The sequence below is a fragment of the Magallana gigas genome, chromosome 1 (assembly GCF_963853765.1).
Source record: "Magallana gigas chromosome 1, xbMagGiga1.1, whole genome shotgun sequence".
Classification (NCBI taxonomy): domain Eukaryota; kingdom Metazoa; phylum Mollusca; class Bivalvia; order Ostreida; family Ostreidae; genus Magallana; species Magallana gigas.
Window position 1 is genome coordinate 61,204,437 of NC_088853.1, and position 19,207 is coordinate 61,223,643.

General features: G+C 33.1%; 1 protein-coding gene and 1 long non-coding RNA gene across 2 annotated transcripts in view; both read right to left on the reverse strand.

Moving 5' to 3' along the window:
* LOC105346730 (neurogenic locus notch homolog protein 1-like) overlaps positions 1 to 19,207 on the reverse strand; it is a 355,622-nt gene that overhangs the window by 78,746 nt on the left and 257,669 nt on the right. The window lies entirely within an intron of this gene.
* Positions 14,242 to 17,289, reverse strand: LOC105347302 (uncharacterized). Its single transcript, XR_010712294.1, has 5 exons — positions 17,148 to 17,289; positions 16,875 to 16,955; positions 16,545 to 16,601; positions 16,318 to 16,393; positions 14,242 to 15,991 (listed from the first exon to the last, which is right to left on the reverse strand). It is a non-coding gene; the product is annotated as an uncharacterized lncRNA (long non-coding RNA).

Here is a 19,207-nt window from a genome sequence, read left to right on the forward strand (position 1 = left end):
TTCACCGAAATGCATCCCCGTTTCACCGGAATACAGCCCCGCTTCACCAATATACATCCCCGTTTCACCGGATTACAGCCCGGCTTCACCGGGTCCTGAGCTACCGGAATATAGCCTCGCATCATTTGAATGCCCCACTTCTGCGCTACAACCGGTGACAATAGTAAACCCATCATCATCATCATTATCGAGATCTATGATGCACCGGGAGTTTCATGCACCAACCCAGCCCATCTCTCTATCGACACCTGGAGAGACCCAGACATCAACATCTGGGCTCTCACCTATTCTAACACCTGGGTTTTGGAGGGAAACTTCCCAATATCCTCTTAAAGAGGAGTTAAATGCTCTCAATGAACTTTTTGACAGTGTCTGCGTGGACTTGCTCCAGACATCAATGTTGGTAAATTGTATTGAAAACTTTATGACAAACTTTCATCAAAAGCTTTAAAAGCAAACAGTATTAAAGTACTTGTAAGAAGTAACTGTTTTCAATATAAACATTTGTTTTGGATAAATATCATTGTATATATATATATATATATATATATATATATATATATATATATATATATATATATATATATATATATTATAAAATCATGAATATTAAATTATTGATATTGTCATGTGTAATAAATTAACGATTTTGTCACGTGTATTCAATTATTGATATTGTCAAATAAATGTTTTTGATCAACAACTTTTTTTAAATTTTTTTTATTAGTATTAGAGTTTAGGTTTATTAATGAGACGAAAAATAAATTAGCCATATATCACTATGTATGACTTACTGTTACAAAGCTGGTGTTTTTTTTACCTTTATGGATTTCGAGAACTAACTGAAATCTTATGTATAACTTACTGTTGAAAAGCTGGTGTTTTTTCCTATGAATTTCGAGATTTAACTGAAAACTTGAGTTAATCGGATTTAATATAACTAAGCATGGTGCCCTCAGACGGCCCACAACAGTGGTGCCCTCAGACGGCCCTCTCGGTGGTGCCCTCAGACGGCCCTCAACAGTGGTGCCCTCAGACGGCCCTCAACAGTGGTGCCCTCAGACGGCCCTCTCAAGGGTGACCATAAAGTGCCCTCAGACTATCCCCCTTACTACTCATGTTTTCGGATCACTTGCACATTACACTCAGAATGTCTACCTACACTTTCTTCCTCCTCTTCATTTTCTTCTGGATCCGACTCCTCTGAGATTATGCCATAATCAAATCTTTAGTAAAAAAAATCAAAATTGAATTGTTATCTTTTGGATAAACAAATATCTTGTATTTATTTCTAATAATCAAATATTTTTTCATCTGTACTTAAACTTAGTACATATTATAATAATTACTTAAATGATAGATGAAAGCTAGGCTCATATTCTTCATCTTCAGAGGAGTCATCCTGGTCACAAGTCAATTCTGAGGCACTCAATGTAATTCTACGATAGAAATTGCATAAAATATTGAAATCAATAGAATCAATAATACATTTAATAATGATTGAATTAAGAAACAAGTGAATCCAATTTAACAGAGAAATGTTTTTAGATACCTAAAAGGATCCATAAAACTGTCTGAGGTTGCTTAAGTCTTTTCATCCTTGGTTGTGTAAGTTCCTCAATGCCTGACATAGCATTTTCTACACTGAAAATAGTTTGTTATTTTAAGTTTACAAAATCATTTATATAATCCTTGATTAAATATTTCTCAAAATTAAAATGTCACTCAAGTGCAACATGTATAGCTATTAAAAACTTACTCTTTTCCAACTTCTTCTGGTGAAATGTCAAATAAATCAGATTCCACTACACACAGTTTCTGTACAACTGATGGACCAGGCGTTGACGTACACAAGGAATAAATTCATTTCGCGCAGGTACTCTGGTCTCATTTCCTTGAAAATCTTTGTAACTAAAAAAATAAATGAAATGCATGTAAGCTATTTTCCCCCGATAAAATTTCCCCTTCCGTACCTCACAAAGTTTACCGAATGACTGACGAATATTTTTGTTACTATGTTCATCTACTGCAACAATCACTGAAATCGGGTTAATAAACATGGGGGACATGACGAACTGAACTGATTAAAAATATTTCATGCAACAATCTTGAAGACAATGGGCTTATATTCATTATATATAAACAATGTTTCACTTGCATTTTTCAAACACAAATTCGTCCGTAATTCCTTCCATGGATCATACTGATCTCCGATATAGATTTTGTTTCTGTTAAGTCTGGCATTTGCTTTCTTTTTATTCCTCTTCCTAGCGGAGTCCGTTAGTTTTAACTTCGCTCCACGTTTTTCCGACATCTTTTTTCATCTCCTCCGACTATCTACGCATGTGTACCCCAGTGTCCGAGTGTCTGACCTAGGGTCACTTGCATATTTCTGAATACGTCAGTGAAATATTGTCTTGCAAGACAAAAATTCTCGCTGTGCATATTTTCACGTATTAAACGAGTTTTAGACTTAATAGCAGGTAGCATCATTTTGATATGTTATGTTTTAATGTGGCTAAATTGTTTTAGAGTGCTTTTGGCGATTTAAAAAAAATACCGTCGCCGACAGCTTATATTGCTTTAACATATCTCAATTTGATATCTACTGTCCAGCGTGTTTAAAATATCATTCTTGAAATACATGAATAAATCTTATTTTGGCTCTTCAAATCCGTCAGAGTTGTATATGTTTCTATAGTATCTAAATAAACGCTAAGTCTAGTAAAAAGTACAATTTTACGTACATATTTTCAGTAACCTATTGCTTCATCACCCAATCAAACTTTTTAAAATGATTTTGTTTGCTGTTAACAACCTGTACATGTATCTTTGAAATCAGCATATCCGTTATTTCAAAAAAAAGGGTGGAAAATCTAATTTCTACATTGATGCATACTAAGTACATTGCTTTAAATTCTCTTGTTCAGAAGAAAATGGTTTTTAACGGGGACTTCACACAGTAATGTTAAAAAAATATAATAGTTTAAATAACTTTATTCTGACATTTTTTATATTATCTCTACCTTCCATGCGATTAGAAATAAGAAAGAATAAAATTTTACAAACAATTCCAACTTTTTCGGGATTCGAACCCAGTCAAAAATATAAGACACGGTATTAGTCTATTGTAACTGCGTTACCACTCGACTAATCTAGACATGAATTAAGAACGGAAAATTTAATACGTCGTTTTTAGACTTCAAAGGTATTAATGATTTTTTCCAAAAGTCAGGTTTATTAAAAATATGCCTCTTTGAAACAAAAATCGGAAATGGCAGATTATAAGAAATTGTCTTACTTAAAACGTTAAGGTTAAATTATTTTTGTTTCAAAGAGGCATTTTTTCACAATGATGAGGATTCCCTTTTTATATGGCGTGAATTCTGCCATATTTGTCTGTGTAACCATTTTAAAATTTATTTCATGGTCTTAAAATAGATCCAGTGTTCTGTGATGTCACACTTTTTTGTAAGACTTTGAATTCTTTAAAAATTGTGCATGATAGTTTTATTTATTTTATGTGAATATAATCACATGGATGTAATTAAAATTATTAGTAGGTTCAAGATATTTTCGCACTTAATTTTATACTAAATTTCCAAATTTTTATATATTTTATCTATGCAAAGGGGAAATAACACTTTTTCTGACTTTTCTCTCAGTTGTATGTCTAAATGCTATAGTTTTTTCCTATTCCAACGATTAATTTTAAAATATTTTTGTAATTTTAGTTTTCTGATAAAGTTGACATTAAAATTAAACAAGAAAAACAAATTTTTGCCTACAAGATTTTACTTTTAACAAAAAAAAAATTTCTAATGCTAAATTATGCTTTAGTTTATGTTTATCTGGCATCTCAAAAAGTGTGATGACATTTTCTAACATTTTTTCTAACAATTGATGACATTTAACTCTATTAAGTCGAAATCAGTTCGGTTTTCAACTTTCCTCAGATAATTTAACGAGTATGGAGCTACCTTAAATAAGATAGTACAAATTTCCCTTAAAATTCCACACCGATTTATGTACAACGTTGCATGGGAAAAAATAACATCAAATTCTGTAACTTTTATTTTTCTATTTTATCTGCAACTCCTTTGGGGAAAATTAGCATAGAAACTGCAACACCTTCTTTCATGTTACTAGTCTAAGTTAGTCTAACTAATAACAAAGAATTGAACAGAATAATGAAGATTTGGAACGTATACAAATACAAAAAAATCTAGAATTGTAAATAAAGAAAGTTAACACTGAAAAATTAGAATTTCACTGTAAATACATATATATATATATATATATATATATATATATATATATATATATATATATATATGAGTAATACATTTACAAATTTATGTATCGGATGATATATTTTTTTATTCAATTGTTTAAAAGAAAAACCAATAAAATCGCAATAACCCCTCTCTTTGCAGTAACATTAGTGAAAATACCGGTATCCAAGCAAATGCCTTTCTGTTGATAAAACTTTGAATATCTTTCTAATAGGAGTCTTGACAGATGCAATTAGTTGTTTCAAAAACGCAACTCCATATCAGAAAATTGATCCCATAGGACTATGATTTTATTCGATAACCTTGTTAATTTACTAAACTCCCACAATATTACCATAAATACCATACTATGTAAACATTTGTAAAAAAGAATATTTAATATTGTAAACAATTTTAAAATTGCCAAAACACTACAATCATATCAGTCGTTTTAAATTTCATTAAAATTAATCCCCTTTAGTGCCACTTCATCCATCGACTTAAACTTCTTTAAAAAAAAAGTTAAATTCTTAATTAAAGGGGCATGGTCATGATTTTTGTCGAAATTTATTTTCCCAGTATAATGTTTACAAGGCAACCAAAATTTAGGTGTCAATTGTTGAGATATAAGCGAGTTACAGAGCTTACAATTCATTGCTATGTAAACAAAGCTTTTGTTTACATTTAGTACGTTGGAGTGAAAACACTAGTTTTAGACCAAAAATAAATATGGTAAACGTTAAGATTTTTTTACAGACCGACAGCTACAGATTAAGAATACGACAAGTCTCGCGCTTGTGCGCATATCATACTGAGTTTAAATATCATTGTCCGAGTCCAGGCTTTTTACCCCCTCAGGAAACAACAGACAGTCAACAAACAAAAAAGCCTCGAATTTTCACACGAGCCGAGGCCAAATCAAGCATGTATTGAACTGTTTAAGATGTTGTTTTTTATCTTTTAAAAGATACAGTCCCTGTTGCTGGCAGGAAATCTTTAAAATCGAAGGGGAAAATAGGGAATTATTTTGTCTATAACATGATTTGTAGTGAAACTTTGGAATTGTACTGGTTTGAGGCCTTCATTCAAAACGGAGAAAAAAATGATATTATGTACGGGTTAACAAATCTGCAGACCTTCGCAAATTGTTAATTTATACCTTAGAACATTATTCACGTTTATCAAAATGAATCAAACACATATGACCTAGAATCATATAAGTAATTTTACATTTTAAACACTATCCGTCTTAAATTTATCAGCTAAAAATTGATAATTGTTCATTATAGTGGAAAAAAAAACAAGCGACCTAATTAGGATAGAATTAACAATTTGTGGATGTTTAACTACTTTTCGAACTTTTCTGGCAACGTTTTTATTTCCGAATTATTTTTAGGGATTACGAATTCATTGTGTATGTTTTGTTTTCTCTATTGTTTATGATGTATATTGATCAGTAAGATTTAAAAAAAATTATCCCTGAATGCTTATATAATGATAGAAGGTTTCATTTAAGGTGGAGTAATCCTTCTAGCGCCTCTCTCACAGGTGAATGAAACGTGACACCTGTATTCTGATTGTTATCTATAAACGTATTTGAATTCGTTATTTATTCATAAAATCATTTTTTAAAGTCTCGGAAATCACTTGGTGGGCATGTTTGTTTAATAATGAATGCCAGGGTGTATATTTATAAGGGCTTTCACAATTCGTAACAGAAAAAAAATTCACCTTTCTTTATAGATTGAAAAAACGCATTTTGTACAAAAATATCTTACACTATACTAAGGGTTGAACTTCCGATATACTTACGTTGGGATAAATGTCTTACGGGAAAGTTTGTTTTGTACATCAAAAAGCGAGTATGCTAAAATCATATTGACAAACGGTTAATAGTACGATTTCCTAGTAGAGAAGTTTTGATGATGTATAACATAAGTGCAATTTATAAACCACTAAATTTTCATCGGTGATCTAGACATCAGTGAAAAAGGTAAGTTTTTTTAATCATGATAAACTACTTAATGATGAGAAAAGACAGGCAACTCTACAAACTATACATGCACTGCGAAAATTTCCGTTAATCCATTAAATACATGATATCCTCAAGTTCTTCTTCAATGTTATCAAATCTCGACTGTAAGTCTGTTAAGCGTCTTTCAGTTTCTTCTTTCTCTTCTTTCAACTCTTCTTGTCTTTGAATCATCTTCAATAAACTATTGTCAATGTCAATCTTCATTTCTCTCTTCTTCATCTACTTCTTCCTCATCTCTTATCTGCTCTAGGTCTTCACAAGAAGTACCCACTTCTTTGGTAGATTTTAAGGGGAGCTTGGGATAACTGTAATTTTATTAAAAGAAGTTTTTTTTTAAAAAAAAAAGGAAGGGAGTTACAATGATACATGATTTTATATTTTGTGTTTAAAAATTAGTGAAAATTAAAACAAGGATAAACATTTGGTAGACAAAATGTTTATTATTTTATTGGAGGAGAATGGTCTAGATTTGTATAAAAAAGTTTTTTTTCTATTTTTTCTCTACAGTAAATTATTTTTTTTTAAATTTGCTTTAAATAAAACACCAAACCTAAATGTGAGATGTACACTGTTATTTTCTGTGAATTGAACCGAAAGACTGCTATTTTCTGTCAAGTTACTTCTAAAAAAAAAATGAAGAAATGAATATTTAAAAAAAAATTAAAAGGTTAAATAAAGACAAAAATAAATTTTAAAAAATCTGCACAGATGTAAAAAAAATAACTACTTACATAATAATTACTTCCATCTTTTTGGCGGGTAAAATTAAATTGTTCAGATCTGCTGAAAAAATGAACTTGTCCTATCAGGTCCGTAAGTTTCGGCGGGGGGATAAGGCCCCACGTATGTCAAGTTGGCAACACTGGTAAAAAAATGAGGAAAGTATCCTTTTTTCAGGGAGTCGAGCTAAAATGCTTTTGGCAGTTTCCCGAGGGCCATGGGCAGAAAATTGAACGAGTCCAAGAATCTGATGTTCAGTTTACCGACGTTGAACATCTGAATCTTACTGCCTCTGTAGATGACGAAGGACGGGCGAATGGTCTGCGAAATCAGGTATTGAATGAGAAAGCAGCCGTCATAAGAAAGGTTGTGGAAGAAGACCGTAAACCCCTTGTGCGTGTCACTGAACATACAGATCCCCAGATCGTGCAAGGTCTCGAAGACTCGTTCGCGTCTCCCACATGTGTTGGTACAGGGAGGTTTAAGGTACTTCTTGGTCTTCTTATCGATCTTGGAACAAGCGGAGCATCGATCTCCGCAATGCGAAAACGTGCTGTCGGAAGTCAGATTTTCCTCCTCGCATTCCGAACATGCGGTCTGACACATAGCAAGAACGAACGAATGTCTGGCTTGCCCGCAGTGGGATTTCTGACAGTGCTGACAGAGGCGACAACTCGCACAGGAGCGGTCTTGACAGCGGACACAGTCAGGGTCGGGTGAGGGAGCGTACCCAAATTAGCACTGCACGATCTCGTCTCGCTGGGAGGATTCGATGTCGGCAAATATGTATCGTCGTGGCTCTGGCGGGGAGACCGCGTGAGCTCTGGCGTAACAGAGGTGTTCGGGTTCGACATACTGATGACAGGACTTGCACGTGTAATGTCCGCAGCGATGATCTTCTGGCTTTCTGTCGGAGATGTGAAAGGTCTGCAGACAAAAGGGACACTTGTATGCGGTCTGACAAGGAACGAACCCCTTGTCAGTGAGTGTTTTGTGTCTTCGGTAACACACCTGGGAGCGACAGGTCCGGTGACATTCGGACGGAGTTCTCGACCCTTGCGGCAGTCATACGACTGACACACGCCACAGTAATTCACGCAGTGGTGACGGTAAGGTATCTTAAATGGCACGAGACAGTGCTGACAAAAGTAAGAACTGGTGAAAAATCCAGTGATGTTAGGAATGGCGTGAAAGTGTTCCTTGTCGTTTATGTCTTCGTGGTACAGAAAAACTTTCTTGCGTTCTTGATCGTGGTAGGCGCTGATGTACGAAAACGTATCCCCCATACTTGCACTAATGACATATAAGTTTATATTCAGGAATTCTTCCAGGCGAGGGATGCAGGCATAAGTCAAGGGTTCGTCCGCGACAATCCCTAGGGCCTCGCAGACTCGAATCGTCAAGAGGTCTTGTGCCCGCTGATGATTAGCGCGTAGATCGTTATAATACCAGATTGGACACACCCCAAAATGAATGAGCATTTCTCCGGTAGTGAATGTTGGCTGTCGCCTCTGGAATTTGCGGAACTCATCTGGATGAAGCTTACAGGCGCCGGCGAGGGCAACAAGAGTAGCCCGAACAAGACAGATGTTGTCGTCGTTGTAGATCGCCACAATCGAACGCTTTTTGGCAATCTTAGGAGCCAAAGTCGACATCTTGCGCCCTTTGCCCCCTCGCGGATATCGGATAGCTCCTACATCGACCCGACATGAGGATTCAAAAGCCACATCCTCATTACTATTATGAACGTGGGTCAAGGTTTCCAGCACGGTGTCCGTATTCATGTTTTCCATTGGACGGAAGGGAACGAACACCGGTAGGTCAAGTCCATCGTTGTGAATGGCCACACGGACAATATCTCCAGGACGAAGGTCTCTTTTGACTCGATCTAGCATTTTTTGGTAGGCTTCCCTGAGAAGGTCGAACACTTCGTTCATTTTTTCTGCTCACCAAAGAGGCGGTCGTTGAAAGTCAGTTCGTATGAGACTTCTTTGACCCCCATTGTCTTGAGAGCCTTTTCCTTAAGCAGACGGATGTTGAAATCGTCCCTCCCGCCTCCAATTTGCACTGTCGAGTCCCGAGCGAAGGAAGGTCCTGGTAACTCTGTAAAGTCGAAGGTGTCCAAGTTTTCTAGAAGTGATTGATCTCCGTGAAACGAGGACTCCGCGATGTCATGAAAGTCACATGCATGGACCGCATCTAGCAAGTCATCACCTTCGGCAAGAGTCACCTCGCTCCAGTCAATGTCTTCCAGATCTGTGAACAGGTCTTGTTCCTGGAAATCTGATCTAAAACAAAAACCAAACAAACATAAAATTTCTATTGATTATCTGTAAAACTAAACCAGCTGTATAATGAATATTTAAATAAAATATCTAGGATGTAAAAAAAAAAAATTGATAAGTTGAACTGAAAATTAGCCTGTCACTGAACTAAGTGTACATAAAAATTAGTCTGTCACTGAACTAAACATTTATTTTTTCCCCTCTCTTTTCATTTTAGAACAATTTTAATTCTTGTTTTATCTTTAATATGAATTACTTGGTATTACATTTTGGTAGGAAGTTTTATTTATCTAATAATTTTTTTTTGATTATGTGTTTACTATTTTCAATGACAAAAAATACCTGTATTTTTTACATATTTTCATTTTTTAAAAATAAATTTCAATTTAGAAATTGAAGACCTAATCGATACAACGCAACAAGTACTGTTCTAGTTTGTAAAAGACCTAGTCGTTACATTGCAAAAAGCACTACTCTAGTCTATTTGGGAAGTCCTAGTCGTTACAGTGCAAAAACCACTGCTTTAGTTCTTTTTAAAAGTCCTAGTCGTTACAGTTCAACAAGCACTACTCTAGATTTTATTTCATAAAGAACTCGCGTTGTAGTGCAACACAGTGTTACCGATTCTTTTAAAGAAATGATAATGCAGTCAATCTTAAGAAATGTTTCGATTACAAATGTTGCATAAAAAGAAAACGAAATTCTCCGGAGAGGGTAAAAAACTACAAACAAAGAATACAAAATGTAAACAATCTCAATATGAAACAGACACAAAAAAATATGACAACAGTGGGTTTCCATGCTTTTAAATTTTAACACATCTCAAAGAACAGCTTATTCCATCAAAATCATTTCCATGAGTTAATAAACAGACATTAAAATAGTGTATCCCTAGCATGTTTGCAGATGCAAAAATTAATCAATTGCTGCAAACAAAATGAACGACCAAAACAAAGACAGACAAAACCGCGCCAAATTCTCATCGACTCAATATGACAGTTAAAAAATCATATATGACTAGAAAACGAGTGTTATGCATTGGCCACACATCGTAATAATGAGAAGACACAAGACTTACTACATAGGTGGCTTTAAATGTGCTTGGAAATATGAGTCATCACCCCAAGGCAGAATTTTTTTTTAATTATTCAAACCATTGCTCAGTCTCGAGATGTCTGGAACTATAGATACCAGTTTTTTTTCTTTCAAGCAATTCAATTGCAATATACACAACTAACAATGCAAACACTTTTAAAAAATATTTATTAATTTTAAAACATGTCCATTTTCTCCTCCTGTCTGGGGGGAAGGGGACCTCTGTTAATCTGAAATTAAATCAAACAAAATATTGGTTAGATAATGTTATACATAAAAGCATGAATAAATAACGTAAAACATCCAAAACCATGACAATTAAAAATGACATAAATATCATACAGTTAGTATTTGATATAACAGATATTCTATGGTGATTAAAAAAGACATACATGCCTACTGTCCAGAACACAGTAACTCTCCGTGGTTGAACTACGGGAAAAAGGAGGTAAAATTTGGAACTAAAAAAATCTACATATATTTAAAATTAAAATCCAAATGAAACATGTAAATTTGTTACGTAACTTACTCATCGCTAATTGTAACGATTTCGATCCTTTTCCTGTTAAATAAAGAAAAATTGTGTGATTATTTGTATTCATTCGAGCAAAAAAAAAATTTTTTTTTCATATATAACCATTCAAACATTTAAAAAAAAACATAACTCAGTGACAAAAATATTTTAATTTAATAAAAAAGAATCATACTAACGTTGGACGAATCGGCGCATTGGGGGGTAATCTAAATGAACATGAGAAATTAGGGTCACATTATATTTACTGCATACCACAATGTATAAATTACGAATTTATTATTTAAAAGGATAAAATCAAAATTGATTTACTGACCCAATCGGCACCGACGGAGTGGAGGGAATAAAGTTAAGAATATATGAAAAAATTAATATATACGTATATTTCTAAGATCATTTACAAGAAATTGTGTTTCATTAAATATAAAATGTACTAACAGGTTTCCCCTCCTCTTCTTTGACATCGGCGTGCTATATATGTACGGACAGAATATGAAATGCTATTAATTTTGAGTGAAAGTTGAGTGTAGAATTTATTATTTCTGAACAATAAAACAATTGAAACTTTTATTTTTGGGGAAAAAAAACTAACCCTGGCGAACATCCCGGTGAGGAGCTGTACGTCCTCTTTCTGGATGCTAGTGGGATACTTTACATATGGGGGAAAATGATGATCAATTTAATTTTTTTAAGTGTAAATCATAAAGAATAAAAATTTGGTTAAAGTAAACAGAACGGAGATTAAAATCATACACTGGAGAGTACGTTTTATTTCTAAAAACCACACACACGACACTTACGAAGAAAGAAGTGGAGTGGCACACTGCTCCATACTTAAACCCCCCCAAAAAAATGAAAAGACTAATTTACAACTTCGTTCTACATTCTATTACAGAAGACATTTTCACACAAAGTTGCTTCATATTTCAAGTTATCCTTAAGTTTACTTTTTTTACTTTACAGTTGTGAAGTTCTCATTGTAATGTGTGTTTTAAAAAAAAATTGACTCACTTGTAGCTAACTTTTTCAGTAAAATCGTGTTATTTTTTGTTATATTATCAATTACTCACGGACATGGCAGGTCGTCCAAGTCGCTAATCGCTTGCGCGAGATTTCTCATAGTAGTGGTATATATGGTGCTCTACAACACACTTTATAGTTATATAGTAAGACCCGCCCAATTTACTCTATATTCTTACCAATTATGCTAATAAGATGAAAGGCTTTCTCTATATATTAATACCAAAGGCTCACAATAGTCCCACCCACTCAGAAAGGCTTACTCTATATATTTATACCAAAGGCTTATAGGAGACTCCGCCCTCTCGAAAGACTTACCCTAGGCTTACTCTATTACTCTACTATCTGTCAATTTATCATTTAAAATCACAATAGTCTCCGCCCACTCAGAAGGATATTCTATTTATCTATATAAAAGGCTTATAATAGTGTCACCCTTTAGAAAGCTGGCTTATAGGAGACTCCGCCCTCTCTCGAAGACACGTACAAAGAATGATAACTCTTAGCAAATTTCCAAGATCTGTTAACTCCGTCAACCTTGATGATTTCAATCATCGGTTAGAAAACAAAACAAAACAAAATAGCAATATAAACGAAATATATATTACATATAGCTACACATATCACCAAGAAGAAAATGATCAAATTAAAGGCACTTTATTCTGGAATTGGTCCGTAGTACTTCTCACCACGAAAAATTCGAAATCTCTCTATCCTTGTGAAGTTCAAGCTATACGAGAGTTCGTAGAATGTAACCCTGATCAAAGAGAGATAACTCTGTACAAAATAAAGTCCATCCACAAATACTAAATATAAATTCACTATATACACAAGTAGTATGAACAGAATTCAAATAGACATAATGTTTTAATTTTGCTTCTTTATGTCCGGAATGAAACCATAGTACTTTTTTCCAGGGAAAGGTTCCAATTCCTCATCCCAGTTCTCACCATCTATCTGAATATCCTTGTATTTTGGGAGAGAGGTATCACCTTTTTTGGTGCACATATTATCCCGCTCCAGCCAACCTTCATGAATCTGTTTTTCTTTACAATATCTGTAATGGTCACTACCATCCCCTCTTTTAATTTTGTGACTGTGGTTAAATTCACAAGATGTAAAGTTTTTTAGAAGAGCTTTGTTATTTTTTGCACATTTAATTAGATGACGTGACAGTCTTCCTTTTCTACTGACATGAGTTTTGTCATACGGACAAATGACTTCCTCATCGGCAGAATTTCTGTAATAATCCATATTCTCTTAGTATATATAAATGCAATCGTAGACTCCTAATTACGACTTTAATGCTTATGGGAAGAATTTTGGAAATTCAACAACTTGTTGAAAATGTTTACTTTTATATACTGTCAACAATGAAAATGTATTTTGAATGAAAAGCTTTATTTTCACATATCCACATCCATTTGTCAGTCAATGACCAGTCAAGGACAGCTAATATGATGTTAAGAACCTTTTTGGTTATTGTACACCTTTATAGGTAAATATTCAATACCCTAATTACCTTACTTTTTTTATCAGATGGTCAATACCCCAGTCATGTTTTTTTTTCCAAAGACCTTTATTAAATAATTTCCTCACCAAGTATTATATGTTACCTATTTATGGTTTTTCAATAATAATTTCTTTGTCAGTCAATGACCAGTCAAGGACAGCTAATATGATGTTAAGAACCTTGTTGGTTATTGTACACCTTTATAGGTAAAAATATTCAATACCATAATTACCTTACTTTTTTATCAGATAGTCAATACCTCAGTCATATTTTTTCCAAATACCTGTATAAAATAATTTCCTCACCAAGTATTATATGTTACCTATTTATTGTTGCTCAATAATAATTTCTTTATTCTTATAAGCCTTTTTTTATCAGATAGTCAATACCTGGTCAAACTTTCCTAAAGACCTTTTAAATAATTGTCTCACCCCTCACACTTCGAGACAAAACTCCATAACAACTCTATGGGAGGACACTAGTCCAGATCCCTCTTTATTCCCCGAGTTCAGGGTACATCAAAACAGGATTGTCTCTCTACCAAAAGGTCTATGACCCATATGACTTTGTGGGAATAATTTTTTTTTTTTTGACTTTTTTTTTCTTGTTAAGGAAATGTCCTATTAATAATGCAGAAGGTATTTAACATGTCCAAGAATTCAAAATTAAGAATATATCATTTAAACATTTATTTAGTAATCATTTTGTTAACATACCATGTCAACTAAAATAATAAAATCAATAAAAATCACAATATATACACAACTATTAAAATATGATTGGAATAATTTGGCACATTTCTTTGTAATGGAGTTAAAAAAAACCCAACATAAATCACATATTAAACTGTTTGAAGTAAAAAAAAAAAGTTAACATTTAACATACCATGTCAGCTTAAAATAAAAAAAACACCAAAAAACACGACATTTTGAAAAATACAATGTACATAATTTGTACAATATATAATTAAATGGCATATATCTTGTAAAAGGAGACAATAACAAATTTAAAAATCACAGCTTAAATTGTAAACATCAATAATCAATAATGTACATCAAATGATTCTTAAATTAGTCAACAGTAACATTTTCAGATAAAATCAATAATAAATCAAAATGACATTATTGTTACTTTTACCAATAAAATGTGTAACCAGCAAGCATACAAAAAAAAAATTAAAATTACAAGAAATGATGTGCAATGATCTATGCTTATATTTTAAGCAAAGCGAGCATACAACTTATGTCATTCCCTTTTTTGACATCTAAAAGGAATGATATGCTATGACTATGAATACATTTAAAGCAAAGAAGTCATGCGATTTTTTAAGCTTCATATTTTCTATGTAAATCTCTAAAAGCACATCACAGAGAAGTAGAACACATTAAAGAGAAGTAGTAACCTCTTCACCAAAGCCTAGATTGTTTCTTTCCATGTAATTTTGTAATTCTGTTGGGTCCTCTATGTAATAATATAAGCAATTTAACCTCAAGTTTCTTTGCTGACGTTTGTAATTTTCATAACGGCAATATATAAAATAAAACCCAAGCAAGTGATGAACACAACAATGACAACTGAAAATAAAGAAAAATATTCTACTCAATATGTAAAGGATTATTTAAGGTAATAGTAAATAATACATTTAACTATCACCCTCACCCCTTCTTTTTTTCAAAAATAGTTACACAAGTTACCTTGAAATCTGAAGTGAAAACTTAAACGCCTTTGGTATATCAAGTGATAAGAAATTATTTAGCCACCCCATAAAAATCTGTCTTTTTCCTAATTTTAACTGGATATCTTCTTTGATTATCAAGTTCCTGTGTTTGTTTATTTACAGTTTCATTTACACGATCTTGATTATGGAGGTGCACATGTTGCAGCATGGCTATTATTTTTCCCAGGAACAGTTGACTGATAAAGAAATTCTACTTAATACATCATGTACACCTAAAAGTGTTCTTCTTATTATGTCAAGTTGTCTGTTTACATATGCGAGAAAGCCAACTACGCCTACAAAGAATACACACAAAGTCAAAATAAACTTTCATTTCTCAATTCTTGTGCATTGAAATGCTCCTCTACATCAGATAAACTTTCATTTCTCAATTCTTGTGCATTGAACTGCTCCTCTACATCGGCAAAATGTGCTTGCTGAAGTCTTGTCCTAATTATATGTTTTTTAAGCATGCAGATGAGATAAATGCAGAAGCTGCCAATTGATAGACTACTCAAGCAGATTGATACTACTGAAAGCAGAGAAAATAACATAGAGTTATATATCTTATATATAACCCGGTCACCATATATATTTTGAAATATAAACACATATTGTCAGATGTCCTTCAATTTTAATGAATTTTATTTCTGTTCATGAATGACTGTCTCTAATTTCCATCTCAAATTGATCACAAGGGTTTGGATATAACAAATTAACTTGTCTTTTCTTTTTAAGCCATAATAAAGTAATTATAAATAATATCAGTATTAAGGAGACAATCAATGCTGTGCAGACAACTGGAAAAAGAATTGGAAGAACTATCTTAATAACATCTATTGGATGTTTATGATTATAAGGTTAAAAGTTGTAACTACACAAATTAGTTTACTGAGAACAGAAATTACACAATGTCTTCATACATGCTATCAATGTCTGTGTGTGGTCTTAATTAACCTTCAGAATCAAAAGAATCAAGTGAAATGTTTGTTCTGGATCCAGTATATATTGAACTTCTAAGAGGTTGATTTTGATTTTTTTTGGATATGACACAATCTCAGAATAGTCAGTATTAAAAATAATGTAAATAGAGACAAACAAATAGAAGAAATAGATAAGTATTTACTTATGAGAATTGTCATCACAGGGGTACCTCCATCGGCATCCGAGTCTTTAGATGATTGATGTGTAGTCAACAGCAGCTAAAAATAAACATTCATTACTAAAAGGTGCTGGATCCATGAGAAGTCTTTTTCCGATTTCATATCAATCCATTTAAAACTTACTGTGGTATATTAAACTTTTAAGCATCATCTATGAAACTTTGATTTTATGTGAAACAATTTGAAGTACCTTTTCTGTTGATCCTGTGACCAAGGGGCTGGTGAGAGGAGTGAAGGGTGTGGATTTCTGTTAAAAATTAGAGTTCTGTATCAAAGTGTTGAAATCTCCATCTTTACAAATTATTGTATTTAGTAATAACAATATAAATAATAATTTCTTATAATGCATATTAAATTTATTTGAAGCATATTTTCAAGCTATCTTTAATTTGCTATGTATGTTCTAAGTAGTTAGTTTATCCATGGTTGATAACCATCTGTATATGAGTTCATGTATATAACAACAAAGTAGGTATGTTTCTCGTACAGAAAATATCCATTGTATGTGATAACAATCTACCTGTGATTCATGACCCCCAGCGGTAGGTTCGATCTTAGTCACCATCAAGGTCGATGACTCTCTGGAGCTTGTTATGGGCACCTGCAAACAACAACAACAATAATAAATAAAGTTCATGTATATAACAATAAACTGGATATGTTTTGGTTTCATATTCAAACCATGTACATTCAGTGTTTAACTGTTGGGAACAGCTCATAGTTCATGTAAATATACAGAAAATGTATTGTATGAATGTACAGGAAATATCCATTGTATGAGATAACAATCTACCTGTGATTCATGACCCCCAGCGGCAGGTCTGCTCGTAGTCGCAATCAAGGTCGATGACTCTCTGGAGACGGTTATGGGTACCTGCAAACAACAACAAAAATAATAAATAAATAAATATCAGCAAATAGAAGTGCTAGGTGTTAACATTTCATTAAATGCAATTGTGAGGTTTCTTAACACGCTGGAGGTACTTATCGAATAGGTTAGAAAAGTACATGAATTTGAACTTACACACACAGAGCGTCCTATGATTAGTTCGGGAAGGTGATCTCCTTTCAGCACTCTCCTAAGACTGTCACAGCTACAGTCGCTAGACAATTAATTTGTCCCAAGGTGGCCATTATCTGAGCCATGGTTTAGATGGAGCATGTGTTTAGGAAAAAATTATAATCTGTAAAATGGGCAGTGATTTGGGATATTTAAAACTGTTTCATGTAAAGGAAAAGTTTATATTAATTAATAAAGAAGTTAACTGTTTTCAAAAATTGTTTAAATTAATTAGTCAAGTAAATTGATGGAAGTGACCCTATAGGGCATTAATTTAAATGAAAATCAAAATTACTGATATGATTGTAGTGTTTTGGTAATTCTAAAATTGTTTGAATTATTAATTTTTTTTTACATAAATAGAATGGCAATTATGGTAATGTTTTGTGAGTTTATTAAAGTTAACAAGCTCATTAAAGAAAATCATAGTCCTACGAGATAAATTTTCTGATATAGAGTTCCATTGTACCACGGGAGAAATTGGGGAAAATTTGAAACAACTAATTGCATCTGTCAAGATCAGGGATGGGGTCAATTACAATGGAAAGTAATTAATTAAATTACAGTTACTTGCTTCAATTCTTCAATTAAACTACCATTACAAGAGTTTTCAAATGTAATTAATTACAATTACTTTGTAGATGTATATAATTAAATTACAAATTACATTTTAAAACTTATCAAAATTTAATAAAACTATGATTTAACTACAACACATAAAAAGTTAAGGAGGTATGTCTATAAAAATTCGTCATAATCAAAATACTTTCACCGTTTGAGAATTTGCTAACTATTTTGAGAAGTAACAATTTTTGGAAAGAACAAAACTAAAATTTGGAATTATTGTATATTTCAAAACGCAGGTACAGGTAGTAACAATATGGAGGTGCCCCATACCACCTTAATATTGAATAAACATTTAAAAGTTATATCCATTAACATACAACTATCACGTCAACTAGTATTTCTTGTATGCAAAACAATTAAATGAAAACGTTTTCCATTGTATTTTTATACACTATTTTTTTTCTTTCTAAATACAATGCCAAAGTACAGGTTAATCTCTGGTAGAGCACAAACTATAACACAAACCACGAATGAAAGCAAGGCTGAGACAGTCCCAAGTTGCGTTTAAATTCATAACTTCCTCATAAAATTCTTGAGTTGTTCCACTATCTATCAATCCTTTTTTTAACGATTCCAACAGCTTTCCCCAAAATATCTGATAATATATGATTGGTTGCAACCTCTCTGGTTCTAAAGTCATTCTTCAACTTTCTTTGAATATTGTCCTTGTTTTAGTAGAGCACAGCAGTTTTGGAAAGCAAATTATAGAAGCAGTCCTGAACGCTTCATAACCATCGCTACCTAACGCTTGTATAGTCTTCAGATTTGGGTTCATCCTCAACAAAGAACAGAAAAAACTAAAAATTGTTTGCCCTTTTCTGTGTGAATGAAAGTAGGTCCTATTACATATGAAAGTCGACCCCTCTATCTACCATCTGCATGTGCAATTTTGAAATTTTGGAAGCAAGTATTTGTAACATAGAAATTTCCCACAATGCAAGTCGAATTGATTGAAAACACGGAGAAATTTAAAGGGTGTGTATAGAAATGCTCCAGATCCTTCTGGTCTGTTTTTACTAGTCCACAGTCATGAAGTCGGGAGCTTCTGATCTTATTTTACTAGTCGCCGATCATAAAGTCAGGGGCTAGCGCGCATCATGGAATATGCCAGCAGAGCAATTGCTATTCATAACGCCATGTTCACTAAATAACGTCGTTTATTTCTT